This window comes from Triticum urartu, chromosome 4 (assembly GCF_003073215.2).
Source record: "Triticum urartu cultivar G1812 chromosome 4, Tu2.1, whole genome shotgun sequence".
In the NCBI taxonomy this organism is placed as follows: Eukaryota; Viridiplantae; Streptophyta; class Magnoliopsida; order Poales; family Poaceae; genus Triticum; species Triticum urartu.
In genome coordinates, this window is record NC_053025.1 from 384,122,651 (window position 1) to 384,130,752 (window position 8,102).

The 8,102-nt window shown below is 44.8% G+C and overlaps 1 long non-coding RNA gene across 3 annotated transcripts; it reads left to right on the forward strand.

Moving 5' to 3' along the window:
• The first annotated feature begins 428 nt into the window (after positions 1–428).
• On the forward strand, positions 429–5,325 carry LOC125553865. 3 transcript variants are annotated; one of them, XR_007304241.1, is made up of 8 exons: positions 429–617; positions 709–933; positions 1,202–1,273; positions 1,428–1,496; positions 1,618–1,727; positions 2,660–2,732; positions 3,050–3,154; positions 4,951–5,325. It is a non-coding gene; the product is annotated as an uncharacterized LOC125553865 (long non-coding RNA). The 3 variants fall into 3 exon arrangements; XR_007304242.1 differs by lacking the exon at positions 4,951–5,325 and having other exon boundaries at positions 1,425–1,496; positions 3,050–4,087; XR_007304240.1 differs by lacking the exon at positions 4,951–5,325 and having other exon boundaries at positions 3,050–4,086.
• The last annotated feature ends 2,777 nt before the right edge of the window (positions 5,326–8,102 follow it).

Genomic DNA, 8,102 nt, shown 5'->3' on the forward strand with positions numbered 1-8,102 from the left:
TATTTCCTAGTATACAGTGCATGATTTAGCTTACCCTCTCTATATGGATCTTTTTTTTACTTTTGATTTTTTTCAGGATAGATTATTGGTGGATATATCGATCAACTCTTGCCCACCTAATATATAGAGTTTTACTTGTGCCTGGCTTCACAAGAGGTGTGTGAAAATTTATCTTTCATCTCATATGAAACATCGCCGCTACATATTCCTTGCAGTGAGTAACTTAAGTTTCTCGACAAATTAATTATCATATACTACATAGTTTTTTTATCTTATACATAGTTGTTAAATGCAACTTAAGCGTGCTTATTATTATTTTGATGTCGTACAAACACGTGGTTACCATTTTAGAAAAAGGGCCCTGGGTTCTAGTTTCGCCCCCGAAATCATAGGACCGGCCCTGAGCGCATCACCCTGGTTAGCCTGGTAAGTCCCAGCCCATGCTCTGTTCTTATTCTCCGGCGAGATTTTCTCAGCCCCGCATCTTTTTATCTTTATGTTTCTTCTCCGGCTTGAGGGAGTGGATTCCCATCACTAGATTCTTGGATAAAAGGAGGAGATGCAAGATACTCCACAACCGCATGGACCAAACCTATAGCTCGATCGGCCTTGTTAAGGTGTGTATAAAATACAACATCAAAATAGTAGTTCATATTTATTAGTTGATTCTCCAGTCTGATCGAAATATTCTCACGAATGTTTCTTTAGTGACAATATATTGAGATCTAGAACATTGCGGAGCAACGAGTGACAAAAGTATTAGATGAGATGTGGAACATTGCGGGCAACTCTTTGTTGACTGGACACATGAGATGCAACGTGAGCTTCTTCGCCTGTAACGGGATGCATTTCTCTTCCAGATTATTGAAGAGATTGTTAAGGATTGAATGTTCTATTTGGTACTGTCCAGATGAGTTCGTCCTGTGCTAGAAGGTGAGCTGATCCCAACCTAGGCCTCATGATGCTCCTGTCCTTCATATGTTTTTACTCTTCTCAGATTTTAGGCTAGGTGTATTAACATATATGCCACACACAAAATTTAGATCTTAGTGTAAGAGTAAATAGGGATAAATCATTGTGCCTTGTTGAAAAATTAGCACTACAGAGAAGAAAGGAAATTATTAAAGAAGGATATAGTTGATTAGGTTGTTGTGGTGTTTCTTTGTAAATAATGACATGCTAACTTGCTTGTTTAATTTAGGTGTGTGGGATATAGGAGATACAAGGAGAGATATTTCAGTTGCAATCCAGCTTTATTTCAATGTAAAAGATGGTAAGCATGCATAATCGTGCTGGTCTTTTACTCTCCAGTTCTGCGCCGCTGGTCAATTTTGAACTTGCAAACTGAACTGTAAAATGTTTGAATGCCTTGCCACATGAAGTTTTCTTTGCCTGCTCTGACTACTTCATCTCTATTTATTTAGCAGGTTCTACGATCTCCTGTGTTGCTACATCTTCATCTCCTGCATTGTTGTAACTCTGTTCTGCTGCTCGAGGTTTGCTTCCTTTCTGACGTAATCTCTATCTGGTTTGTTTCTTGTCCCGTGTGTGATCATATTAGGCCTCCAGGATCTTGTGCTCCTACTATTCTTGTCTGAACTTTGTTAATTTTATCAGAAGAAGCAGGAGCAAAGCATACGCATGCTTCCTTGGTGAGTTTAGAGTTTACCCTGTCTCTGGAAGTTGAAATTGGCTCTCATGCGAGCGACGGCCTTTTGTTAGCCATGGTGAGTTTCAGGCTTACCCTCTGTTCTTGCTAGCTAAAATTGGTTTCTTGTTGAATAATGTTCATCACACTGTACTCATGAATACAAAGAAAGCTACAAAAGAGTCATATCGCATTTTCTTGAGATATCCGGCAACGGAATCTGATTGTACCCAAATGTGATAGATTCCACTCTTCGACAGCTTGAATCTAAAGTTGTAGTGTCTGAACAAGACTAGGATCATGTTTATGATGCATTTGCCATCGATAGAGGTATGAATCCTATGGTTGACATTGGTAAAAATCTCAGTGAGCGCCCTACCTCCTGAATTAATAGTGAGAAGCCGTATATTTTACTTTTAGGTGTAAACAAATAGTAAAAGATGAGGTAGCCATCTCCTACTGAAGTAACAGTGAGAAGCCTACCAGCTGGATTTTATTCTTACATGATATCATGATATGAAGTATTATTCATATTTACTACTTAGGATGTATGCATATATGTTACTGGTTAGCATGATACTGTTAACGGAAGTGGTAGTGCTCTTTATGGTCGATGATGGCATGCCGCTCCAAACCACTCTGCTTTCCAACAACGCCGACAACCACAACAGGGGTGGATTCAGCCGCCAAGAGGCAGAGTGGCAGCCAATGGCAGTGGCCTGCTCCCAAGCTGCAGGTGAGAAGGTGACGCGGCGGTGGTTGGTTTGCGTAAATATTGATCACTGCATTCTGAGAATATTTTGTGAGGTATCTTGATTGGCATAACAGGTTGCTAGAGTTGTTCAAGCAGGTGTGCTCGTTCTACTTTTGTTAATTTTTCTATCTATATTTTGTACTTAGTTTAGTTTGAATCGGTACCATAACAAGGCTAGGTTCAGTAACTATTTTTTGCTTTTTTACATAACGGCTGAATCAAATGCTCAGGTTAGTATGTTTAGTTAACAATGGCAGGGTCATTGTGGTGCCTGTTGGGCCTTTGGTGTTGTGGAGTGCCTGCAAGATCGTTTCTGCGTTCCTCAGCATGGTGAGCGCATATGGACGATCTGTCTACTCTCTGGTCTATTTTAAACAGGCATGTTATTCTTTTCACACATAACCATCCTGCTGTTTCTATTCCAGAAAATTTCACTTTATATCAATAAGCATTTATCTCCATGTTAACTTGGTGTAAGGTAGCTTTGACAATGTGTTGAGGCGTTCTTCTCAGTGTAAGAACAAATAGTTGGCTGCTCCCATTTTTATCTCATTTCGTAATCATCGCAAGCTATGCCTATGTCAATATCTAAAAGTTTTTGGTGTTTGTTTCTCCTCCTTAAATCAATATTTTCTTTTGATTTGTAGGACCGTTAGTAAGATTGCTCATTGGCAAGCGAAAGAGGTTTGCGGATTCTTGCACGACTAAGGAAGAAATTTGTTATTTGAAGTATGCACAAGAGATATTGCAAGGTATTTCTGTTACTAGCTTCATATCTTCTAGAACCTATGTACAGATAATGATTCGTAACTGCAATTATTTTTGTCCTAAATATAGAAGCAAATTGAAGAGTTAGACTTCTGTATGGAAATTTAGATAGTAGTTCCTTGGAAGGCAGTTTAATTTCTTGCATTGATTCCTCATGCTATAAGCCACACCTTTCCTATTTTGTTAAAGAAGTAAACTCATGCTATACACCACCAGTCAGCCTAGCGTTCAAGCAGGCCACTAGGCCAGGCCATTCAAGCAAACCTCGCTGCCACTACAGTTTAGTTCTTAGCTATGCGTGTGACTATTTCAATCGACAGGACAAAAAACTATGGGAGGAATCAAAGGCACGCATCTGACCTCAGGTGCACATACCAATTGAAATAAGAGGTGATAATGTTATCATATAGCTATACTGGATTTATTATTAACTTAATGACCAAACTGGATGGTAAAAGCTTACTTCACTTGGATAACAGGAGTCGGACACCAAAAGCTTGCTATCTAATTTTCTTCTCTGTACAGGAAAAAAATATACCGATAATTGGACATTGAAAGTCTGCTAAATTTTTTTTGAGCTGTATAGTGTATACCTTTATAATATAGATCCTTGCTCATGTTACACCTTTCTTGTTCTTATGGCGAAAAAAATAGCATATTAACCATTTCTATATTTTTTTCTGTGCTTTTCTTTTAATACAGTAGTGTCTATGCTTATGGATTTCTTATATTTTTGTTGTCAATCTAGCATGCCTGTGTCACTCCCGTCCTGTTTTAGCTCTGTTGATGGATGATTTCTGCCATTTCTTTTTATTCCCATTTCATGTGTAAGCATTTGATATATCATGAGGGTATGTATGATTTATTTGATATGGGCAAAGAAATATCTACTCCAAATATGGGATATTGGGTTGTGGTTGTTATTCCTTCACATGGTTTAGGCACTTCTGAGTTTGTTCCCTTTGAAATGGTGTTTCTTGGATATAGATATTGCTGATTGGTAATACTTATTGAAATGGTGTTTGTTGGATATAGATATTGTTGATTGGTAATACTTATACCTTATCTTTTTAGGTAATTTGTTCCGTTGCATGTGAGTGTAGGTTGGTCTGTTCTTTCAGGAAGAAAAAGAATAGGTCAAATTAATTGTTCACAACTATGACTTTACGTCATGACCATAGCGCATTATTTCTCTTTATTTCTGCTATAATGTGAGCCAATTAGAAACTGATATAAATGTGTTTTTCTTAATAATCTCATACTGGTGTGTTTTGCCTTCTCAAAAGAAAATCATGACAGGACCAATGCCCCCATATCCATCCTTGAAGCCGGGTTGCGCGAGCTATGCTTGCAGGGGGAATTAACGCGCAAGTTTGCAGCAGCAAGGGTTTTTCTACGTCTTGATGGGCAGCTAAATTAGTTTGCTTAGGTATACTGGAGATGAAATGTCACATCATTTACAATCATTTTGTTTAACTACTATGATGCATAAGATTTTTTGTTAGTTCTCATAATTCATCCAGTATACATTTTCTTTCGAACCAAATAAATTAGAGAGTCATATAAGAGAAGCATGAATGACGAGGGGGTGAACTGGAAATGGGACCTTGCGCCATTTGGCGCAATGGGTAATATTATTATACATCTTATTGTAGTAGATAGCAAGCCTCCATTCTTATTATAGATAGCAGGCCTCCATTCTCTTTTTATTAAGGGGGGTTAAAAAATTTACCATATGTGCTTTCCATAATTTTCTATTCTGCGTCGTTTGGCGCAACAGATCCACTCGAGGCCCGGCGGCGGACGGGAGAGGGACACCGGCTAACACCTGCGAGCTGGTGGTTGGTGGCGGCTCGATCCACTCCTGGATCCTTCTTCTTCCACTTCCCTGATGGCGAGATCAGATGCGACCTGGTGGTTGGTGACAGCTCGATCCACTCATGGATCCTTCTTCTTTCACTTCTCTGCTGCCTAACACCGAGCAGCGGTCAAGGAGCATGGTATCGACGACGGCAGCCGGAAACATGATTTAAAATGGCACTTTATACCACCAAATACGAATGTGTGTGTGTGTGTGGGCGTGTGTGTGTCTCATTGTATATTTTGTTTTAAGTTAAAATGTATATATCCATATCATTGTACACAACATCAACCATGTTTCCTATTAAAGGGGATTAAACCATGGAATTTTATTTCATCGCGGGCATGGCTTTAGCATTGCCTTTGCGTCATTTGGCGCAACGGGTCCACTAGTATACTATACGTATGCAAGGCTCTTGTGTTTGACCCCTCCCCCACCACCCCCTCTGGTGTATATTGGATGATCATGGCTTTTTTCGGTGTTTCTGTCGTGGCGGTCCTGCTGATGAAGCTATGTACCTAGGGTAGGGTCATGGACCTGTCCAGCATACCCTCCCCGAGGACATCTTTACAAAGAATTAGAAGCAGACAAAGAGAAAATATCATCCACTCGACCATGAAGATGTGCTCACTCGACTTCCTTGAAGACACTCGACCACCTTGAAGACACTCGACCACCAGAAGACGAGAAGCTCTCCACTCTGCAACGGTCGTGACTTAAACCATAACATTATGGGCATTTATAACACTATTGTAGATGTTACCAGTAACGCCCCACCTTTATGAACATTGAACCCTGTGTAACGGAGGGGAGCCGGGGTCCTGGCGCACTCTATATAAGCCACCCCCCTTCTCTGGGACAAGGGTTCACACTTTTGTAAACACACACACACGTATAATCCAGTCGACCGCCTCAGGGCACCGAGACGTAGGGCTGTTACTTCCTCCGAGAAGGGCCTGAACTCGTAAAATTCGTCTGTACAACTACTCCATAGCTAGGATCTTGCCTCCTCATACATACCCCCAATTCTACTGTCAGTCTTAGATCCACGACAGTTGGCGCCCACCGTGGGGCAGGTGTCTTAGCGACTTATTGGAGAAGTTGCAATTTTTCCGATCCCCATCATCATGGTTCCCGGCAGAGGTTTGGCTGAGGGCCGCGAGATCCGTCTCGGCGCGCTCGTGTTTGTCGCCGACGACTCTGCTTGGCTTCAGGAGGCACCACTCGATGTCGATGCGCTCCCCGCCCGCGGGGCGACGCACTTTCACGCGTGCGTCCGCGGCGTCCTCCTGCGGCAACCGTCGACCCAGTACCAGTCGACTCCTACGGCTTTCCCCCTCCCCGCGACCCGCCGGAACAAGTGCACCGGCCGGTCGAGGGTTCAACGGTGGGTGAAGCATGCGGTGGCCCGCCAGTCGGCCACCCCTCAAGTCGCGGCGCTCGAGCCCGACGAGTCTCTCTACGGCCTGTTCGATCTGTCGACTGGCTCCGTAGAGACTGCATCCGAGTGCGGCAGCAATGACTCGGCAGCGGAAGTCCTGATGGTCAATGGACCACGCGGTCCTCCTGGCTTCGATCGTGAAGACAGAGGTGACGGGAACGGCGATCCGTCGCGCGTTCACGAGGAGTACCTCCCCAAGCCTCTCTCCTCGCAGCAGAGAGAAGAACTTCGTCGCCGAAACATGGATGCCCTGCATACTCCTATAGTTGGAGAAACGCCCGAGGCCCAGGCCTTGGAACAGGCTCGCTTGGCCAATCTGGCTGAGCGCACTCGGCTGGAGAACCTACAGCGCGCACTCGACGATCGCGCTCGTCAACGTGCTCCCGAGTCCAGCCGACGCCAACTTTTTCCACCTCCGGCTCAGGTATACCGAACGCCGATCCAAAACCTAGCAGCTGTGGCCCAGATAGCAGAGTCGATTCAACCTTCCCAGTCAGAAGCTGGCCGAGGTCTGGCGCAGATCAGGGCCTTGCTCCGGGCAGCAGGAGAGCAGAATACGGCCGTGTATCAGTCGCGGGATAGGATCCATAGCAGATCTGTGGTCGGAGATACGGTCCAGTCGGCCCATAGCCCGAGATCGCCCCCGAGGCGTGAGGGACGTGGAGAGCGGCGTGATCAGTACAGAAACCAGGAGCAGTATGATCGTCGAGCCGATCGCAATGGTTGCCATCGAGTGCCCACGCCTCCTCCAAGGAGTGGGTCGTACGTGCCACGGCCACATGAAGACAGGCGCCCTAACAGCGTCGGAAGAGGTATTCCAGTCGACCCCAGGGAGCCAGGCTTTGATGCGAGATCTATTCTCGTACAAGGCTTGGTCGACAGAAACAAAGCTCACCGAGATGGCCATGACAGAGGCCCGCAAACCAGCAACAGGGTGCATGTCTCTAGCCCAGAGTGCTTCAGCAGAGCTATCAGAGCTGCAGTGATTCTCCCCAACTTCAGGTTGGCGACTGGAGTCAGTAAGTTCACCGGAGAGTCCAAGCCTGACACCTGGCTCGAAGACTACCGAGTGGCTGTCCAGATTGGTGGCGGCAATGATGAGGTGGCCATGAAACACCTTCCTCTGATGTTGGAGGGCTCGGCTAGGGCGTGGCTGAATCAGTTGGCGCCTGGCAGCACCTATACTTGGGAAGATCTCGCCTGAGTGTTTGTCAGAACGTTTGAGGGTACTTGCAAGCGGCACCAATCTGGACAGCCTGATAGCTGGCTCGAAGACTACTGAGTGGCTATCCAGATTGGTGGCGGCAATGGTGAGGTGGCCATGAAACACCTTCCTCTGATGTTGGAGGGCTCGGCTAGGACGTGGCTGAATCAGTTGGCGCCTGGCAGCATCTATACTTGGGAAGATCTCGCCCGAGTGTTTGTGAGAACGTTTGAGGGTACTTGCAAGCGGCCAACAGGTTTGACAGAATTATAGTGTTGCGTCCAGAAACTGAATGAAACTTTGAGAGATTATATCCAGAGGTGGATCACCCTGCACCACACGGTGGAAGATGTGTCTGATCATTAGGCAATTTGTGCTTTCAAGGAAGGCGTCAGGTACCGAGAGTTGAATCTGAAATTTGGTCGG